The following is a 23,097-nucleotide window of genomic DNA, read 5'->3' on the forward strand; positions in this document are numbered from 1 at the left end:
GCTCAGGGACCCGGGATGCTTCTTTTCTGTGGCCCTGTCACTTCAGCACATGGCTTCCATGTTTACTGTCAAAGGAGAAGAGAAAGACGGAGGAGGAAGACTGACTTTTAACTGCCTTGGCCTAGATCTCACACACTTCCCCCTGCTCCGTTATCCATGGCCTTCTTGGCCACCTGGCCTCCACCTACCTGTCAGGGAGGCTGGAAATGTAGGCCATCAGTGCTGAACATTCTGAGAGTGAATGTGCCTTTGCCATGTAATTTCCCAAAGTACTCCATCATATGGCTGTGCCATAAGTATTTTTAACGAATTCTTTACTGTTGGACATTACGGCAATTTTCAGTTTTTATATGTTGTAAATAATGCTGAAGGGAAAAGAAGAACCCCAACAGTTTATGCACATTTCTGGTTACTTCAGGATAATTTGCTGGAAATAAATTACCTTTCCAAAGGAGGCCTCTTGACTTTTGCAGTAGTGATTGTCAACCTGGGAAGATTTGCCATCCTTTCCTCCCCATCCCTCAAGGGATATTCGGTAATGGATGGAAACATTTTTGTTGTCACAACTTGGGATAGGTTGGGGGGGAGGTGCTACTGACATCTAGTGAGAAGAGGCCAGAGATGTTGCTAAACACGCTACAATGTGCAGGACAACTTTCATGATGAATAATTCCCCAGCCTAAAATGTCAGTATGGCTGAGGTTGAGAAACTGGTTTTAAGTTACAAACATGTCCTAAATGAATATGCAAACTTTAGTAGCATATGTGTATTTTATACCTCCTCACAGTGTTAATCTTTAATATTTTTATGGTACTTTTCAGTTTATAAGGGGCTTTCATACACCGTGTCTCATTTTTCTACTTACCAATGTCATAAAGGTGGACCAGAGAAAATAATCTTTGGTTAGCACTACTCTGGCCTGAGAACACTGAATTGAACACTTAAGGGACTTCTCTCTGCTCCCATAGTAAGATCTAAAGCCAGTTTTGTGACTCTGAGTTCAGTATGTATCATGCAATAACTAGAAGCTTCTCCCTGAGCTAGTAGGTTCCTTCCCTACGTGCATCAGTGAGGTGAGGGTAGCCTTGGTTAGAGAGAGAGACCCCCGTCCCCAGGTAGAGAGTCAGGTTTGGGAACTGGATCAAAGGAAATAAATGAGCAATAGAGACAGGAGGAGAAAGCCTACCTTATTTTAAAATATTGCCTGGGGACAACTGTGTCCTTGAAAACTGGGTTCAGGGAATGTTTTGAATTCCAGAAGATAGCATTTCCTTACAAGCCACTGAGAAAGAAGAAAGAGGTAGAGGTGTGTTTGAAATGTGCCCCCTCATGTAAAATCTGGTTAACAAATGACTGTCTGGCTACAGTTTCCCAGACTGTTGGCATGTCTGCTGACTTTAAGGAGAGGTAGTTGAGATTTGGGGTTGAGGTAGGAATGCACCACAGAGGAAGTTGAATGGTTCTGGCCCTTCATCCATTAGTGAGTGGCACCTGGAACTCTTTTACAAATACTTCCTGAAACCATATTTCATTAAACAAAGCCTCTTACAACAATTGGATTGGAAATTAATGCTTAAATAGTCCCTTATGTCCTTTCTAGTTCTGTAAGCATTGGTAGGGTCTTTCTGAACTTGCTAGCAGTAACTAAAAAATCCAATCATTTCACTGACCTAGAAACTCATTTTCATCCTAACCTAAATGAAATCTAACCAAATGGTGCCTTTTATGAATGACTGCTTATACTTTTAATCCCATGGGGAAACTGCATTTCAGATGTACATTATTTTTGTAAACATGGATTAGATTTATTATTCCAATTTTTTATTGTTTTATTTAATTTTCAGGTTAAAAAAAGTATGTAATAACATTTGGGGGCAACTTGAGTATTTATTTTTATCTTTGCATTCTCTTTATGGCAAGCTATCTTTTTTTTCCAGTTTATTTATTTATTTTGAGAGAAATAGCGGAGGAGGAGGAGCAGAGAGAGAGGGAAAGAGAGGGAATCCTAAGCAGGCTGTGCACTATCAGCATGCAGCCCGATGTGGGGCTTCGTCTCATGAACCCATGAGATCATGACCTGAGCCTATATCAAGAGTTGGACGCTTAACCAACTGAGCCACCCAGGGACCCTCTTTATGGCAAGCCATCTTTATTTTCCACACAAAGGAGTAATGCATTCTTTTAAACAATTCTTTTTAAAATAAAATTAAGTAAAACAGGGTCAATTGGAAGAAAAATATTTAATAATAGTGTAGATGGCACATAGATGTCATGAAAATTTGTGAGGTTGTAGTTTGAATGAATGATGTCTGAGAAGAAGTGATTTAGTCACCACCATAGAGCCCATCTTTCGGGTCTTGGAAGCTGGATGTATACCTTTCACTGTCAAGGTGACAGAAAGTGGTTCTGCATCCTGGCTGCACGTTAGAACTACCCAGGGAACTTCTAAAAAATGGTGATGCCTAGACATCCCTCAGACCAATTAAATTGTAATTTCTGGGTGTGGGTCCCAAGAATGAATATTGTTTAAAGCTCCCTTTGTAACACGTAGCTATAATTAGGGACCACTTATACAAGATCTCCTCCCTTCTCTTCACGATGATTTCCAAGATGAACTTTTGAAACCTACATTCTAAGTATACAGCTTAGCTAATAGATGAGGGAGAGAGTAAATTCAGTTTTTAGCCATTTGATTTTGAGAATTATACTCAGTTTTGACATCGGGCCCTGGGCCACCCAAACCCCCACCCCCCAACACTGACAGCCTGCTCAGGCCAAGCTGTCGCCCCCACCCAATGAGGATGACCTCCTCAGCCCACTGGGCTCGATAATCTTGGCTACAGGCTGTGTAACAAAGGACCACAGCAGTAACAAAAACAAGCTTCCTTTTATCGAGTCCTTACTATATACTATCCTTTGCTACAATACATCAATGACTATTATTGTACATAGACAACATTTTGCACATATGAAAGTATATGTCCGTAAGACAAAAACCTACATATGTAACTTCCTTATAAAAGTGGAATTCACATGTACATTCTTTCACTTTTTATTTGGAAACAAGCTCAGAAAAGTTGCAAGAACAGTTCAAGGAATTTTTTCCTGAGCCATAGGGAAGTTGCTGACATCACTCCTCTGCTCCCAAATACTTTATTATGTATTTTCTACAAACAAGGACATTCTCTTATGTGACTGCAATATAACCATCAAAATCAGGAAGTTAGCACTGATACATTATTCATCCTAGGTTCCATTCAAATTTCACCAATTTTCCCAAATGTCCTTCATAGCAAAAGGATTCAGTCTAGAATCATAGGTTGCATTTAGTTTTCTCAGTTTTCTTTCCTCTGGAAGAGTTCCTCAAACTTTCCTTGACCCTCATGACCTTAGTGCTTTTGAATATTACAGGTTGGTTATTTTTTTTTTAATTTTTTTAATGTTTATTTATTTTTGAGAGAGACAGAGACAGAATGTGAGTGGGTTAGGGGCAGAGAGAGAGGGAGACACAGAAGCAGAAGCAGGCTCCAGGCTCTGAGCTGTCAGCACAGAGCCCGACGCGGGGCTCAAACTCACGAGCTGTGAGATCATGACCTGAGCCGAAGTCGGACGCTCAACCGACTGAGCCACCCAGGTGCCCCTAAAAAATTTTTTTTAATGTTTATTTATTTTTGAGACACAAAGAGAGACAAAGCACGAGTGGAGAAGGGGCAGAGAGAAAGAGACACCGAAGCTGAACTAGGCTCCAGGCTCTGAGCTGTCAGCACAGAGTCCAATTCGGGGCTCAAACTCACAAACCATGAGATCATGACCTGGGCCGATGTCTGAGGCTTAACCGACTGAGCCACGCAGGCACCCCTGTTACGGGTCAATTATTAGCAGAATGTCTGTCAGTTGAGATTAGTCTGATGTTCCCTTAAGATTAGATTCAGGTGTGCACCTTTATGGCCTCATGGAAGTTTTGCTGCAGCGTTACCTTTTCATGCTACCGGGTGCTGCATCATGTCAGTTTGTGCTATGCCTGGTGTTGCGAATTTTCCTTCATTAAGGAGATGTTGACCAGCCCTCTAAAGCGACTCTTTGTCCTTATAATTAATAAGTGTTTTGTGGGAAGCTGTTTTGAAAGCATGTATTTATCCCATTTCTCTTCAAACTTTCAATACATTCATTCATGCATCTATATGATCATGAACTCACAGATTTCTAGTTATTCAATGGGTTATAATCCATCTGTGTCACTACTTATTTTGATATTAAAATTATTTCAGACTTGATCAGTGGGAACCCACCCCACCCCCCAAGCGGGCATTGTATTTCATATATCATTCTTTGATCACCTCCTTGTTTTCTTGCATAGCAAGATGTTCGGGCTCAGCCTTTGCCTTCTCTGGCCCCAGCCCTGGTATCATCCATTTATCCAAGGACATTTGGATTTTTTTCATACAGACAAGTATTTACAAATGAAAATCTAGCCACCAGATTTATGTATCTTATTGTAACTTAACCTGTATTTAAAGAAAAACAGGGCCCCTGGGTGGCTCAGTTTGCTGGGCATCCAGCTTCAGCTCGGGTCATGATCTAATGACCACACATCGTGGGTTTGGGCCTCACATCGGACTCTGTGCTGACGTCTCGGAGCCTGGATCCTGCTTCGGATTCTGTGGTCTCCCTCTCTCTCCGCCCTTCTCCTGCTCATGCTTTGTCTCTCTCAAATATAAATAAACATTAAAAAAAAAAGTACTTCTACAAAAGAATTAAAACTCATATTCTCACTAAAACTCAAAATTATGATTCCATTAGCATTCCTTTAAAAAATGTTTTAATGTTTATTTATTTTTGAGAGAGAGAGAGAGAGCGGGGGAGGGGCAGAGAGAGATGGAGACACAGAATCTGAAGCAGGCTCCAGGCTCTGAGCTGTCAGCACTGAGCCCCAAGTGGGGCTCAAACACTGACCTGAGCCGAAGTGTGCCACTCAACTGATTGAGCCACTCACATGCCCCTCCATTAGCATTCTTAATCTTTAATAGTAAACATCAAACTTTGTAAAAGACGGAAATTTCCTCAGGTATGTAATAGCATATTTTCCTCTGTTTAATAACTAAATTGGGATCCAGAAACATGTTGGTAAAGATTTAATTGAAAGGAATAGCAAATTTTAATGTCTAATTGGACAAGAAAAATAGCACATCAACAGTCTGTTTTGACTAGAAGAGTTGTCAAATCAATGACTAATTGTACTTATGTCACTTTATCTGGGGAAAAAAATGAATTTAGAAAGGAAAAAGACCTCATCATATGATAATAATGGAAGGCCCAGGTCATTTGATTTGTGTCAAGGTTTTGGAGAAAGTCAGAGTGCCACAGCATGACCTTGATCTCACAGGAGCTCCCAGCCCACATTTCCTTCTAATTGGCAGTGGTCTTTATCGTGCATTGACAGTTCATTAGAAGCACCATTGTTCACAATAAAGCTCTTCGTACACAAGGCACCTAATGGGAATTGTATTCCATTTGCACTTACCCAGTAAGCAGCACTAAAATATCTATTTACATTTCCCTTTAGATGGCCCATGGCCAGATCAGAGCAGGCTGATGCAATTACTAGGCCACTATTTTCCTCTTTCAGTGTGCAGTGGAGGTAGACATGTGAATTTTAACAACCTCTAGAAATGAAATATAATATATCCTAAAAAATTATGCCACTTATATTTAGTTAACAGAGCCTTAAGAAAAAACAAAACAAAACAATGATAGCTTAAGTTTTGTATAATTTCTTAGATTTCGTCAGGTAACCAGAAATTGTCCAAGACTTTCCATTTTGAGAAGCAAGAGGGCATTCTTCAGTCATAATCCTGCAATTCAGAGCTCAATGTATGCCTGGGATTTTACAAATATTCACTTGGTGCACTCCATGGGAAGAGGACATTCCAAAGGTTAAATTCATTTTGCCAGCTACACTTATGAGAATGAGGACCATCATCACAGCAACATCTCACTTATCCAGCATTACTGGGCAGAACAAGGTTTTCTCTGTGAATACATTTCTGGGATAACAGAGCTTTCAAGATAATTGAGGTGATTTAATTTTAAATATCTTTGCTAATATTTTTTTTTCTAAGTGTCATCATTCAAGGGATTCTAGAACCAGAAAGTAGAATAAAGATTATCCTGTTTAAAGTTCTTATTTTTCAAGTGAGGAAGCTAAGACATAGTAAGGTTAAGAAATATGCCCAAGGTCCCACAGTGTCCTGTCTGGAGCAAATTGAAGTAGGAGGGGCATTAGCAGCCTTCATCAAGTAGGTTATAGCTTCATCCACCATGACGCAAGAAGTAGGGTTGCAGGGGTCATGAGGTTAATTATGAGAGGGGTCATTAGGCGGCACCATCAAGACTCAAGGGAGTAAGGGAGAGATAGAGTTGGAAAACAGCGGCATTTATTGGAGAATTTCTGCTTATCTTTGAGGCCTCTGTTTGAATGTCACCTCTTTGTGAAATCATAAATGTGTGGCCTAAAAGAGGATGCAATGGTGAACTAAATATTTGTGTGCTGAGTACATCCAGCATTGTCTGACATATGATAGTTACAAAAGATAGGTTAGTGGAGTAGTTCAATAAATGCATGAGTGAATGATAAATGAAAAATGAACACAAACTGTGTCATGATTTAGGGTCATGGACAACAGGGACTAGCTGAGGATGGACAGGCCTTCAGGATGACCTCTTCCTTTGTCACCCAGGTTTCCTGAACCTTTCTGGGTGCTTTGACTTATCTTATGTCTTACTCTCAGCTTAAACTCTCAGAAAGCTAAGCTTATTAAATCACTAATCATAATACCTGGAATAAGCAACAACAGGATTCATTGATTCCCAGGGGGAAAAAATTATTGATTACCAAATATTTATTGAGGGCCTACCATGTACCTGATGCTGTTAGAGAGTCTGTGAATCCAACAAAGTTTTCACCCTTGTGGATCTTACATTAGAGCAAGGACCAGACAATAAATAGATGGGTGTATAATAATCTATAAGCTAGTGATGAGAAAGATTAAGACAAAGCAAGGTAAGGGGCTTAAGAGACAGGGAGGGACTACTAACATTTTAGACAGCCCAGAGAAGAATGTTTCTCAGAGGAGGTGACTTTTAAGCAGAAATCTGTTTTGTCCCTTGTATGTCAGACCTGTAGCTTCTGAGAATGTCAGTGCTAAGGTAGACATGACGGGGTCAGGTGATTGGTTGGATCACCTGATGAGTGGGAATGAAGAACACTCCATTCAGAAAGCTTTGTCTTCCTCTTCCCCATTATCTCAGCTTTGAAAAGAATAGCATGTCCTGGCTCATGAACTTCAGTTTACATGACTTCGTTGGAATTTTTATTAACCAACAAACAACTTCCAATTCTATCCTATCCATTAAGCAATGAATTTTAAATTGAAAGAGAAGAGTTTCAGAGGCCAGTTTCACATCACTGCTTTAATTTCTTGTTTGTCAAATTGTATAGATTTCCAATGCTACAGAAAGGGAGGGCAATTGGGCAAAGGAACACAGGGACGCCTGTGATTCCCTCTAGGCCTTTAAATGAATGTTTTCAGTGGCACATAATAAACTGCTTTTCTTTACCTACACAATAGATGGAAATGAGAAATTAAGGTTCTGAGTGTTGCTGCCCCATCCTCTGTCCTCTGGCTCCCCCCGCCTCACCCCTGTCTGTATACTCTGTATACTTCTCCGAAAGGCAACTATGTCTAAGGTAAAAACTATTTTATGTGCCAGACCAAAAAAAAATTGCAATTTAAAATATCTGGAATTATTTCAGAAGCAGAAGTCCCTTGAATGAATTTAGACTTGTCTCTGTGTTTTTAGCATCAACCCAATAATTCAGTAAGGTAAATTAAGGAATCAGTAATGTAATTGATGTGTTTTATCACTTACGTTTTGAAATTAAGTGTGCAGAAGTGCTTAGAGTAGATGTTAGAGCTCCTTCCTGAAGGAAGTCACATGATCTTCTCTACCTCCCACAAATGCTTCTTTTTATATCCAACAGCCATTTGTTTGCTCTTAACAGCAAATAGCACACTCCATCCTCCAAATGGCCACCTGCTCAAGTCTAGTGTTTAATAAAGACTAAAAAGCTATAGTAGCCAGTGAAAATGCAAAGGCCTTCATGAGGCTGATGGATTTGGATTGTCTCAGAAAAACCATCACCAGAGTGTCAATTTCTTAAGTGGATTAGATGAGGTTGAAGGCTGTATTAGAGGCTCCTCCTATTCTGGAAAAATCTGAATCATTACAGTATCTCCTATGATAAAGTTTTCTATATAGACCCTTGAAAGGAAATGAAGCACTTATTCACTGCAATGCACCAGGCATCAGCCAAAATTCTTCACCTGGCAGTTCACTGCCCAAGATCCACTTTACAAGATGCTGAAGAGTCTAGTCCCTCCCAGATGTCAGTGTCAGGTTCTGGGACAAGATGTTTGAAAGTCACCTGAGATGTGAGGGACCTGTTCTCTATTTTCATTGTCCATCCCTTGTGTTTTTTCTTTCAGGCTGAAGAAAATGTGTTTAAAGTGTGGACCCCAACAAGCCTGTGCTGGGGCTGTCCATGGGAGGGACACCTGCTTGAGAGGAAGGGGGGGGGGGGTGGGAACAGAGGCAAGAAGGCAGTGGTCCTCAGATTTTATTGTGTATCAGAATCACCTGGAGGTCCCACCTCCCAGTTCTGATTCAGTGGGTCTCTAGGTGGGGGTGGTGGGGAGGTGAGAATTTTCATGTCTAACAGATTTCCAGAAGATGCTGATGCTGCTGGTCTGGGACCACCCTTGGAGAACCACAGCCATACAGCATCCTTTCAGAACCCTTTCGGAGGAGGCTGGTGGTTAGCTGGGTACAGCACCCTGGTGTCGGTTTCTCCATCCCCTTGGGTATCACGTATTCTAATTCTCACCCTGCACTGGCTGGCTCTCTCACCACCTGCTGTCCTCAACACAATCATTATTATCTCTAGGCCTCAGCTTCCTCCTGCCACTGTCGGAACACCTTTCCTTCTCTTTCCCATCTCTTCACCTTCCTCCCATTCTCTAAAGCTCGTATCATATGCCACTTTCCACAAAGACAACCCTAACCAGCTCATGTCCTCATTTTTCTCTCCTTTTCTTTAGTTTTTCTGGTTTTGTGTTCTACAGCAAGCCTCACTTGTTTTCGGACTGATTCATGGGTTTGTTTTTATTTATTTTTTTTCCTCTTCAGTTAGATTGTGAGCTGCTTGCAGGCAGGGACCATTTGCAAATAAAGTCATAATGGTATTTAGTGTACTGAATATTTACCATGAGTAAGGCATTGTGCCAAGCGTTTTACTTGTATTAACCCATGAGGTACCCCTTTCACAAGTGGGGAGAACTGAAGAACAGAGAGAGTGAACAACTTGTTTAAAGTAACACACACAAGTAGTATTTGCTGGGGCCAGGATTCAAGCCTGGCTGCCTCACTACCCAGCTTGTTGTGAGGGACCTTTAGGCACCTCGTGAAAATCACTCAGCATAGCACCTGGCCTGCAGCATCGTGAGCATTCTGTAAGTGGCAGCCATGGTCCCAGAGGGTGGGGCTGATTCCCAAGTGGTCGCTGACGGGCAGAGCGGACATACAGTCTGGCTTTTCTCACGATCATTTTATCTCAGCCAATGCCTTTTGCATTGTTCTGAGCCCACAGAGGTGATGCTCACAGACTAGGCATGCAGAGTTGCTTTACAAATAGTCAATTGTCTTTGCACTGTGCTATTCACCGTCCATTATTCTTCTTTTGGATGGTGGCCCATATCTGATGGCTGGGATAGAGTTGTGAGGGTGTCCCATGCTCACTAAACAATCTTTATGCTGTAAGATTCATTGCTCATTTGGCCTCTTAATAACCCTGGACTTAGCACAGCAGGGCATGGCAACATAAACCAATTGCCAGATGTGAAAACAGAAAATAAAATATTATGCAAAGATACATATTTATGACCATTTTCATAGCAGTATCTTTATTTTTTTATAACAGTATCTTTAAAAATTAAACTAATAATGGCAATGCAAAGCATAGATAATCCCTGTGAAAATATTTGCTTTGAAAACTCTACAATATGGCAGTTATTGTCTTGCTGTTCTTTTGCTCAAAAGCAAATCTTTTTTTTTTCTTTTGGCTGATCTCTTAATTCCCCCCAAAGGAACATGTTAGTCAGTGCCCGAGAGCCTAGAGCATTATTTAGGTAGCGTGCTCTCTTTTAGGGTAAGAAGCCCTAACATTTGTGGTTCAAAGAATGACACACACAGTCTATCACATATCAAAATTTCAAATATACTGTGTAGTCGTGCTTTTCAATACACTAATTTTTCTGTACAGGGAATCCGCTTACCTAATTCAGGCTTTCCACTCATTAAGCACTGCAGTATATGTTTCCATGTACTCCTGTCTTCTTCATGTAAAAGATAGAAAATAATCTCATGAGCCTAAAGCACTTAACCTGAAACCATGTAGAACCCACCTCACTCTGCATCACCTTGCTGTCACCGTGAGCACCAACACGCTGTTGTAAACGAATGGGCTTTGCTGAGGGGGGTGGCATTGGCCGTGCAGGCTGTGTGCTCAGCTCCACTTGGCCGGGTACATGGACACCGGTGTAAGCGATGCCGAGTCACCGTGTGAGCAACATTAGCAGCATGGCACCTCTCAAGAGAACAGGTAGAAAGGCAGGAGGTAGTTTGCCCCCAGTCCTGGGACAAGGCAGCAGAGAAATCATGCTGCCTGCAGCAATCCAGACCTGGGTAGAAGGTACTGATTCAAGCAGATTTTTTTTTTAAGTTTATTTATTTTGAGTTAGAGAGAGAGCCAACGGGGAAGGGCAGAGAGAGAGTGGGACAGAGAATCCGAAGCGTGCTCTGTGTTGACAGCAGAGAGCCCGACGCGGGGCTCAAACTTATGAGCTGTGAGATCATGACCTGAGCCGAAGTCAGACACTTAACTGACTGAGCCACCCAGGCGCCCCCTGAGCAGAAGTTCTTGCTCAAAGGCACAGTGAGGTGTGTGTTACAAAGGCCACGCCCTGAGAAGCAGGGCTCCAGTCTGAGAACTGGCTGAGGGGCAGTCAAAGTTGTTGCCTGCAGGACCATGTTTTTGGTGTCATTTACTAAGTAGAATATCATAAGCAGCCTTTGAGCCTAGCCTACCACAATCCACACACACATACACGGATGGTCCTTTTTCAGTGACCTATGCTAATGTGTGAGAGGAATGGGGAAAATAATGAGTAATTGACCCCCCAACTTCTTTTCTTTTAACCCTCTCCCTGTCATCTCCACACTCAATCATTTTACCAGACTTCCAACACAGTCATAACCTTGTGGATATATCCGTATCAGCTTTTCCGGGCCTCTCACTTCCCGATGCTTTTTTGTGTTGGCAGGAAATGCAAGAACCTAGGACGTTCCTTCCTGCACTGAAGGGATTGCAGATTTCTCTCTGGAGGCTTCCTGGAGGCTGGGTCCCTAACTGAGCCTTTCTCTTAACCAAAGCATCAGGCTTCCTCCAGAAACACCACAGTCTTTGGTGCATAATACAAAGGCTTTTGTCTTCCTGCATATAGTTTCTGGTCAATTAGCTGTTCTTTCTCCCACATCCCAGGCTCATCTTAGAAAAGCAGGTTAGCTCTAAATGTGATGATCATGAGGAGGAAAGTGTGTAGGTGTGAACGCCTGTGTAAATTTAGAAGCATTGCCACTTTCCCCCAAAGCTATTTCTTCCTTCTTAAATCAAGAGGAGAAAGTTTGCTAATTTCTTAGTTGAAATTGCTTCTGTCATTTTACTATGTACTTAAGGCTGCTGCAAGCAAATGTGTAGCCTTTTCACTGAATTGTATCAGCTTTTAGCGCTGCAGATTTCAGAAAGCTGCTCCAGATCTCAAGCTTCTAAAGAAAGTGCCAGTGAGATGGATGCTGCTATATCTGGCTCTAGCGTCATACCCCAGGCGCCTGATACCCCAATTAACTGAATATCAAAAGCTTTTTGCCAGAGTTCTCATGTCCTTGGTATAATTTAAAGACAGTTGTTCATCAATTGCTCTTTGCTTTTGTTTTGATTTTACTTCCTATTAATGTATGGGTGGGGATGGCTCGGTGGTCTGTTGACAACTTAGCTTCATTGTGATACATATGCCCTCTTTCCCAACTCTCCTCTGTGTCTCCGCGGAAAACCAGGAACCTCATTCCCCAGAAGTTCTCTCCCTGTGTTCCTCCAGTTTGGATTTGGCCAGTGAGAGGCACCCCCATGAGACAACCAAGGCAGTAAAGATGGAGAAGCCAGTTTCCTTTGGTGCCAGCTACAGGCAGGAAGTGCCTCAGATCCTTGGTGTCTGGGGAATGTGTGTGTGTGTGTGTGGAGGGGGGTGCTCCTGAGAAACATTCGCCAGGGGCAGCTTAATCACTTCAGCAGACCAAGTTTCCCTTGAGATCCCTGCACTCCCAGATGTCCCCAGAGCCTCCTGCCCCTTGCCTACCTACCTACCCTTACCTACATAGCCCTTCTAATGGTGTGTAAGCCTTAACTCCTTTCTCATGTCTCAGTGAAAAACTTAGTGTGGTTTCTGTTTTCCTGATTGAACCCTGACTGATACAGAGGCCAAGGGTTCATTTTCTCAGGAAGATCTGTCCTTATAATACAAACATGTGGGAATTCAAGTATTTCTTGAATGCCCATCACGTACATCTCAGTGTCTTAAATACTGAGGACACATATCACAGATGAAGTCTTCACCTTCCAATAGTTCCAGATAAAAGAGGGATATAGTTACGGCATTTCATGCATACATGAAAATGTGTGTGTGAGCACAATAACTAAAAGTGTGTGCCAAGGGAAGATTTGGTCAGGGAATCTGTTGGAAGCATGGAAATTATGTGAGTTTGTCTTTCTTTCCAAAATCTTCTGCCAGAAATGCTCAGTGGATGTCCTTCCCAGACAAGTGCTGTCCTCCCTGACCGCATTCCTGAGCTGCTGTGACAGACCATTCTGCCAGGGGCAGTGCCACGGCATACTGTCACTGTGTGCCTGGGGCACCGGGAGAGGGAGGCCTGTGAACACAGAAATGCGGTGTTTAAGTTTCTGCTGCTTCCTGCACATTCGCAAGGGGCTCTTGGGAAGAATTTGAGGGTGAAAATAATGGCCATGAATAGTTCCATTAAAAGGGCATCTGTCAGAAACTTCTGAGCTTGAAGAGACAGAAGAAGCTGGCTAAAACTACCAGGAATGGAATGTATGCACAGAGGTGGTAATGGACCCACCCAAGTTCCTCCCACAGCCTGCTCTGCTCTTCTCAGCATCCATTTTCAGGATATCTTCCTCGTGGAAGTAAGATGGCTGAAGCCTTCCCATGTGAGACATCTAGAAATGAAGCATCATTGGGTGGCAAAAAGGGAGCAGGCTTCTGGTGTATGTTTTCTTAGGAACAAGGACCACTTTCCCCAAAGTCCATTCAACACACCATTCCTCTTACATGTCCCTCTAGCCACAGGTGGGTCACAAGCCCACTCTGAAACCTATCATTGGAAAGAGAATTGGACCAGACAAACTGGCTTAGTTCAACCCAGATTTAACCCTCGGCCTGGGGATAGGTCCCCACCTTTGTGTCACATTGGTGTCACCCTGATACTGGGGCTTTGGCAATAAGAAATAAGTTGCCGTTTCCAGAAAGGAGTCAAGAGGGTAACTACTTATTACAAAAGGAAGCCAGGAGAAACCCTAAGATTGGCCAGGAGTCCATGTTATTCATGACAACTACAGACCTCTGAGGAGTTTCTGTAGGACTCAAACCTTGTTTTGCACCACCACATTCAACTGTACTTGGATTCCATTGTACTTCATATACATTTGCATTCAGCTATTTCAGGAATTCCACTTTCAATCCTGATTATAATGAGAGGAATACCTATTTACCACGATAAAGTCGCCATCAGAAGAGAAGCTCGACAAGGTACAGAGGTCACAGAGGTAGAAGTCCATCTTCAGTAACCTCCACAAGTTGGCTTTGGTGCATTTTCCACTTATACCTCCTTATCCAGGTGCCAGCTGGGAGGATGGGGATGAATGGAAGGGAAGGAGTCCCTAGGTGGACCTGCTGGAGTGATTTCATCCTCTCACAGATTTCTTGAACATTCTAGAGTGAGGCCGGAGCTAGGTGTTCACCATTACTGTGGTTGAAGCAAGCTAAGCCCAATGGGTAAGAGTGTTTTAGGTTTCAAAATAGAGGGACAACCAGAAAATATTCCTACCATTAATATTGTGCATACAGAGACCTTTCCATATAATGAGACAATGGCAGTCCTGGCAGACCTGGAGATGACCTGGTCCCGTTTTACTAGATGCTATTAGATGTTCTGTAAAAGCAGTGGTTCACAGTTAATTGCATTATGGAGGGAAACCTGGCTGGCTCAGTCAGTAGAGCATGCGACTCTTTATCTTGGGGTCATGAGTTCAAGTTACATGTAGCTTAAAGTTTAATTAAAATTATATGTGTGTGTGTGTGCGTGTGTGTGTGTGTGTGTGTGTGTGTGTGTGTATAGTGGCTATCCAAAAGGGACATTATATTCAGTGTTTCCCAAACATACTTGATCACAGAATACAAACTGGAATATATGACACTTATGTGCGGAAACCCCTGTGGGAAATGCTGCGCAGGCTTTTTATTTTGCAGATAAATCAACAGAGGACCTGCCAGCTGTGGGCACTTGTCTAAAGTCACCCTATTAGCCAGACCCCTCAGGAAACAGAATAATCAGAAGAGTTTAAAATAAAAAAACATAAAGTAATGGATTGAATGTGGGCAGAATTAGGGAAGCCAACAGATGTGGTGAGACACCCAGGGACTAAGAGCAGCAAGAAACCATTGCCACCCCAACTCTGAAGGGGAAGGGAAGGAATTTTAGGAAGGAATCCCTAAGAGCTGGGGCCACCGCAGAGGGGTTGCCTGTCAAAACGGCCATGTAGCAGGGATGAGACATAAATGCATGCCCTCAACCTTGCTCTCCTCCTACCCTCCCACTGGCCAAGCCCGTCTGGAAGCCAGAGGGCCAGGAGCCTTTATGCAGTCTGTAGAAGTCAGCCTCCAGGCACAGAGCTGAGCAGAGAAGGGCCGATGATATATCTACGTGACATGAGAGGAATAACCAACACAATCACACAGCTAGGTTTTTCATTGTTTTCATTTTTAAAAATGTTAACCTCATATATTTCATGAACTTAGTTGAGTTTGCTTAATACAATTTAATGCAATAGGATATGTCAGTTATATCTCAATGGAAGTGGGGACAATTTAATGCAATGTAAACCAGAACAAAGGTAAAACTGAAAATATAAAGCAGGGGTTCTCAAATTGCAGCTTGGGGATCTCTGGGGATCCCCAAGACCCTTTTAGTTCCACAAGGTCAAGTTATAATAATACTCTGATGTTATTTAGCTTTTTGTTTTCAGTCTCTCACAAGTGACCAGTGGGGTTTTCCAGAGGCTTCCTACTGAGCAATGATGTCATTGCTCTGGCAGCTTCATGGAATGTGTGCTTGTGTATTCTCATGTTTAAAAATTGCTCCATTTTAATTTCAATTATAGTAGATGATAAACATTACTCACATAAAAAAAATCGCTTTGAGGCCTTTAGTAATTTGGGATGAAAGGGGTCCTAAAAATGAAATGTTCGAGAATTGCTGAAGTAGAGGTAGCAAAGGGACCGCGTGTGTCCGGGTACTTGAAAGGAACTATTCCTAAGGTTAATCACCAAATATGCTCTCAGGTTCTCTGGCGGCAAAACCTGTAGGAGACAAGAGTTACATATAAGTCATCTCTCGAGCCTGGGGTGTGACTAGGATACATTTTCTAGCAACAAAGTGCAAGAAGATTTTGTATATAGTCCATGTACAAAGATAAACGTATGTAAATAGTGACAGGAGGAATACTGGGTAATAAAAACAACGAAATATTTTTATTACAAGGGTGTATTAGTTTTCTATTGCTGCATAACAAATTACCTCACTCTTAGCAGCCTCAAACAACACCCATTTATTATCTCACACCTTCTGTGAGTCAGGGATTGGGGAGTGGCCTAACTAGGTTTTCTGCTGGGAGCCTCACAAAGGCTGGAATCAGTGTCGGCTGAGCTGTATTCTCATCTGGAGACCCAGTTAGGAAAGGATGTGCTTCTAAGCTCCTGCAGGGTGTTGGCGGAATTCACTTCCTGATGGCTGTAGAATTCATAGCTTCTTGCCTCATCAAAGCAAACAATGGAAAGATGCTACTTCAAGTCTCTAACTTGAGGGAAGACCCAAAGGATTTGCTGATTAAGCCAGGCCCACCCAGGAGAACTTCACTTTTAACTTTTAAAGTCCACTAATAACACTACATGTTAGTTATACTGGAATTAAAATAAAAAATAAAAACAAAAATAAATAAAAAATAAAGTCAACTGATGACCTTAAGTCAACCTTAATTATATCTGCAAAATCCCTTCACCTTTGCCATATAAAATAGTATAATCACAAGAGTGATATCCAACACTTTTGCCATATCCTATTGGGTAGAAGCAGATCACAGGTTTCACCTATACTCATGATAAGGGAGTTAACCACTCATGAGTGGTTATCCTATGGTGTGTCCGCCATGGGTGAGGAACAGATCAGAAGTGTTTTAATAATCGGATACCTGGGAGTTACTCAAGGGTTAGTCAAGGCTTGACCCCTGAGCAAAGACCTTGGGAAAAATATCTTTTCCATCAAGATCCCACATATAAGAGCAGACTTTGAGCAAAACACTGGGATGAAAATTCAGAATCACAATAATATAGAAGCAGCACACCCAGGGGCACCTGGGTTACTCAATTGGTAAAGTGTCCAACTCTTGATTTTGGCTCAAGTGGTGATCTCACAATTGTGAGACTGAGCCCCACATTGGGCTCCTCACTAACAACACGGAGCCTGCTTGGGATTCTCTCTCTGCCCCTCCCTTGCATGCTCTCTCTCTCTCAAAATAAATAAATAAACATTAAAAAAAGAAGCATCACTTCCCCGGGTGAATGAAACAGTAACAAAGAAGATGATATAAAAGATGATGACTCAGAATCAAAATAAAGCTGTACCAGCATCCTACAATTCTGCTACTCCAGTCTAATCATCATTTGCTAATACAAACCACACTGTGAAAGCTAACTAGAATCAAGGAGGCTTTGAAGGGCAAGGAGATGTGTATGTGTGTTTTTCAATCCCTAATATATTTTTGAATTCGTTAGACAATTTCGTTATTTTCCAAAACTCTCTTCCTGGAAATTGTTGAGAGAAAAAGCTGACACGGTTTTTAAAGGAATAGCCTACAGATGGGATGAACTATTAAAGAAATTTTATTTTTTTTAATGTTTATTTAGTTTTGAGACAGAGAGAGACAGAGCATGAACGGGGGAGGGTCAGAGAGAGAGGGAGACACAGAATCCGAAGCAGGCTCCTGGCTCTGAGCTGTCAGCACAGAGCCCGACGTGGGGCTCGAACTCATGGACCGTGAGATCATGACCTGAGCCGAAGTCGGACGCTTAACCGACTGAGCCACCGAGGAAACCCTAAAGAAATTTTCTAGAAATAGACTCACCTGTGACTTGGGGGGTGATACAGACAAAAGGATGAGGCTACCCTTTATGCCTGTGATGCAGAAACAAAACCTGTAGAATTCGGGGAGCTAGTCCATCAAGAAGGGGAAGGTCACCATTTGTGATGATGTAACTTCTCAAGGCTCCCCATGCTCTGTACAGTCTGCTCAAAAATCTTGACTGAAGATGATGGTGAAGATGAAGAGGTGAACCTTCTGAAAGCATCAAAATCCTAAACCTTATCATTGTCTTAGCTAATATCTTGTTACTAACCAGGGCCATCTGAGATGTTATGCAGGACTGGCCCTGGAAGGGGAAGGAGAGGAGAGAGCGCTGGGGAGAGTACTGCTGGGCCAGCCTCCTTGGAAGGAAGGCAGAGAGCTTCTGAGGCAGACCGTACCCAATTTAAATGTTTCCCAGAGTGGTTGTTCATTTTTGTTCTAAATAATTCGCTGATGGCAAAGTGGATATTTTCTCAACAGTGTTCAAGAAATAGAAAACACAAAATTCTGTCTGATTTCCAATATATCCTGTACTTTAAATCAGTCCGGATGCATTTGTATTCTCTTTCTCCTCCACTTTTTCTGGTATGGCTTAAATGTAATCAAGCAAATCAGTACATAGGTACTTACCAGATATTAACAGAGCCATTTATTAACAAGCTCAGTTATAAGATGAAACCAAACTCTGGCAAAGATTTTAAAGCCTGTAATAAAATCTATTAATGACAATAGTCATTGTTTAGAATCTGAATTCATAGGCACAATATCATGATACCTTGAAAGAAATTTACGGTAATTAGTTATTTTTAAAATTAAGAAAATGTAAAAAATGCAATAGTAAGTGGGAATATGGTACAATTTTGTAAAAGAAGAAATCAAAACTTAAGAATAAAACAAAAGATGGGGAGCCTAAGTGGTTCAGTCAGTTAAGTGTTGGACTCTTGGTTTCAGCTCAGGTCATGATCTCACAGTTTGTGAGTTTGAGCCCCACATCGGGCTCTGTACTGACAGTGCAGAGACTGATTGGGATTCTTTCTCTCCCTCTCTCTGCCCCTCCACCACTCGGGCTGTCTCTGTCTCTCTCGAAATAAATAAATTTTAAAAAAGAATAAAATAAAAGAATAAATAGAATGATGTTTTTCTAGCATATCTATAGAGTTGAAGATAATCTGTTAATCTGTTTCTTTCTCAGTCCCACATACTTTTATTTGCATCCATGCCTATCAAAAATTTCTAACAACTACTCTAAGATTGGTTACCTTAGTGATTTTTCCCTCTCTCCACTTAAATGTGTTTTTTCAAAACAGCAGCTACGGGGTTAAAGTTAGGTGAATTAGTTATAATAAGGCAGCTGCAGAAATTAAATTATTCTGCCGCCACCCCTAGAGCTGTGATTTAAAAGGATGAAAGCTTAATTTTTCCATCAACAAAGTCAGGTTCATCCAAGCTGCTCTTCGGAGTGCCATATGCATTTAAAAATTACATGTTTAAATTAATCAGAAGAAAATGGAATTTAAACCCCTCATCACAATAACGTGGATGGCTTGTAAATTTATGGAGCATTTTCACCATAGAAAACATACCTAACAGTCTTCAGGCAAACAGAGCAGGATAGATGTAAAATACCCACTGTGTGAGTGTAAAGCAAAATGGCCTCTAATAAATTAGCGCAAATAGCAGCTGAACTGTCCTCACCGTGGCTTATCTGTTCAACCTACCAAGGAAAGAAAGTTAGCATTAATTGGTACCCTCAACGCTCTCTCAAAGGAACAGGCACTTAGAGCAATTAAGTCAGATGTGGAAAAACAGCCCTGCATTGCAAGCTGACAGCAGGACTCGGGCACAATATACATAATGAGCGGCTGAGGATTTTAATGGATGGAGGCTTGGAGACTAATGGACAATTAATGTAAAACAGATGACTTCCCTCTGAGATGACAGTCTTTTGAAAGGCGCTTCACCTGCTGCTCAAACAAATGCTGCTAAAATGAAATGATAAAAGGAACACAGTCTTATTTAGCTAGGCTACAGGGCGAGACTGCGTGTCCCTGCTTTGTCCTTGAATATTCTCAAAAACCAGGTCAGGAATTTAACAGTTCCTGCAGCTGGCGGTGCGACCCCCTCCCACCGCCTTGCCTTGCGACAGCCAGGGTGGCCAGAGATTGCCGGCTGTGTTTTCCGCAGAGCTGCCCCAGAGAAAAAAGACAGGGCACATAATAATGTTAACAGCCTCGCTTTGAAAATGACAACAAACCACCCCAACACAAGAATTGCAGTAAACACATATTGCAGCATCTCTCAGAAATTTTCAAACAGGGTTTCCTCTCAGCTAAGCCATTTTAATTGTGCTTACTGAAGTCAGATAGCCAGGGTCCTTCAAGTTTGAGCTTTGTAACCATAGACGGCATCCTCCTGATAAGCGGTCAGGGACCGAAAGCATATACTTAAATCAATCGTTTGGAAAAAGAAACCCATTTCCTATAGAAATAATGCTGCGATGATATTTAAATTCCCATGTCATCCCCTGCAAAGTCTCTTTAACCCAGAAGGAGGCTTAACACATATCACCTGCGCCCTGGGTCGCAGGGAGAAGAAAGTGGGTGTTTTTCCCTCTTTCTTAGCAGGAAATGGGATTGGGCTGAGCTATAATTTTGAGATACAGGCTAATCCTTGACAATTTTCTATCTTCTAACATCCCTTCTCTGTGCTCACCCCCTCAAGAAATCAGTGCCTTTATGTAACATAAGCCACCAGGCATATCACCCCAATCTCCACTCCAAATGTACCTATTTTAAGCATAATCCTCCTCTGCTTTTTCTTCCATTTGCTGAGGACAGTATATCTCAACTGGAAGTTAGAGGAGAGCCATATGTGTGGACTAATTTATACCCCTGCATGAAGGCCTGAACACTAACAAGTCTTTGTTAAAAAAAGAAAATAGCAGCACCTGGGTGGCTCAGTGGGTTAAGCATCTGACTTTGGCTCAGGTCATGATCTTGCAGCTTGTGGGTTTGAGCCCTGTGCTGGGCTTTGTGCTGACAGCTCAGGGCCTGGAACCTGCTTCAGATTCTGTGTGTGTCTCTCTCTCTGCCCCTCCCCCACTCATGCTCTGTCTCTCCTTCAAAAATAAATAAAAATTAAAAAAAAATTTTTTTAGAGAAAACAAATGTCTTCTAATACTCCCTGTATCTCTAATTGGCAGAATTTCTGTGAGGAAAGTGAAAATGAAAATTTCAGGTAGCTGAGCACTTCTCTTGCTAAATATCTAATTTAAAAGTATCTCCATGGGCAGGACAAATGTGCAAGGCTATTTGTTAGGACAGTGAAAAGCAGAAACCACATGAAAGTGGACAAGAAAATGCCCAAGGGGTAGTACACTCCCAGGGTGTAATAACGTTATACAGGACTGGTGCATGTCCACTTGAAAACTAGACAAAGTCATTCTTTGCTCACAGCCTGGCTGGATTTCAGCCGCCAGGTGTTAGGCAGGGCAAGAATCACACAGCTGTGCCAAGAAGGTCCCTCCCCCCACCCCCAAGTGACCATAGAGTTCAAACCATAGCAGGGTCTGAACTTGGTTTGAAGCCTCAAATACTTACATGTGGATTATCTTGTTACAAGTCAGAAATCCATGTGGTGGGTGTGGCATTTTCTCAAAGTTGGGAAGGCAAGAAATATCTATTCTCTTCAAATCAAATTCAATCTGTGCCAAAGCATTGGCAAGAAATTCAGTTATTTGTGTCCTCTCCTCTCAGGGTTAACATAAAAATCTGGAAGGTCTATTTGATGCCCAGAAAATTAGTGAGTCTCTCTGTGTTCCACGTGGTTCATATCGTCACTGTCCAAGGTCCATCTGAGGAGTGAACTTGCATGGTTCTTGGCCAAGCAGCTTTCCTTCAAGCCCCATTGTCACCTGAGCTCAGCCCAGACCCGGGGCATGGGTAAAGACTGGCCCTGATCCTCAAGAAGTCCAAGATCTACAGACTTCCATGTTTTTCCTGGGCTTTGGGAATGTCCTTTCCCTCCATTTCAAGAGCTTCCTTGTTCCCTCAACAGACACATTTGCCATCCCTTCTCCACAATTTGACACACTCCCCGGCATGACCTTCTCAATAAGCTCAGGCTTCTGAAACAGAAGGGACATATCCGGGCTGCCAGGAAGAAAGATTACCTTAACGCAGTAGTTCTCAAATGCGTGGTCCTGGCCTGCAGCATCAATATTAAAGATAGACTTAGGATTTGAGATGCCAGTCCCTGAACTCTGCCCCAGACTTGCTGCATTAGAAACCCTGGGAGCAGGGCTCAGCATGCTGTATAGTAAGCATTACTGGGGCCTTAAAGCAGCTTGGGCTTTCTGCTTAGACCCCCAGCAATCACCCAGAAGAAAAGATCTTCAGGTCTTGGCTACCTCCTTTAAATAGGGAGGAAAAAAAGAGAGGTAAACCCAAAACAGCTCTTATTCTTTCCATGCTTCTACAACAATAAAATAACAACAACAACAAAAATACCCCTTTTATAAGGCACTGTGTAAAGCACAGTCTGGATTTACAAAGAATGAAGGAAACCTGAAAACTTATTGGATCCACACCTCTCCAACAAATCCTCACCACACCTTCCAGGTTTAAAAATTCAGGAGGCTTTATCCTGAGGGAAAAAAAAAAGGGCATGCTGAGAAATAAAGGTCAAGTGTTCAGACTAGGCTGTTCCGCATCTCCATGGAATGTAGAAACGTGTGAACAGCCTCAGAATTTCAATTGGGTCTCCTTTGCAAGGATTTTTATACTAACCAAGGTGGGGCCAGCATATAACTTCCTGTAGTAAAGAATTCCATATTAAAGAATACAATACCCTACCCCAATATTTTATACCAGACAAATGGTAACTTTTATCACATCATCTTATTTCAACTTTGTTATAAGGTTTGATTGAAAGTAGAGAGTCATTCTCATTTGTAAGCCCAATTAAATCACTATTTCCTGATTCATCCTCAGGCTGCCCCAGATACTTCCAACACATTTCAGACCTGAAATTTTCTGAACTGCTTCTTCTTTTCCAAGTCACTTTAAGAACCTAGCATTAAAACATAATTACATGACTGAAAATACTTTTGAAGCCTGCTCAGTGAGACTTTTTTTTTAACAGTGAGGTTTCCGAATTGCATGCCTCAGAGGACAATTTTCTGAGCTGTGTATAACTCCAGAGCATCTCCCTGAGCCCATTAATCACCTTACAAAATTACATGAACTCTTCCAGCCCTCTTGGGGTAGCAACAATTTAGCAATAAATGAATGGATTATGCTTCATACAGTCATATTTTAAAACAAGCGTATATTAACAACCAAGACTGTTGGAGCATTTTTTTTTTTTTTTTGGCTTCCAAGATTATAGTCACAGTTTTTACTATGAAACACAAGATTTACTTTTTATAGAATTAAAAAAAAAAAAAGGT

The sequence above is a fragment of the Panthera leo genome, chromosome B2, assembly GCF_018350215.1.
Source record: "Panthera leo isolate Ple1 chromosome B2, P.leo_Ple1_pat1.1, whole genome shotgun sequence".
Classification (NCBI taxonomy): domain Eukaryota; kingdom Metazoa; phylum Chordata; class Mammalia; order Carnivora; family Felidae; genus Panthera; species Panthera leo.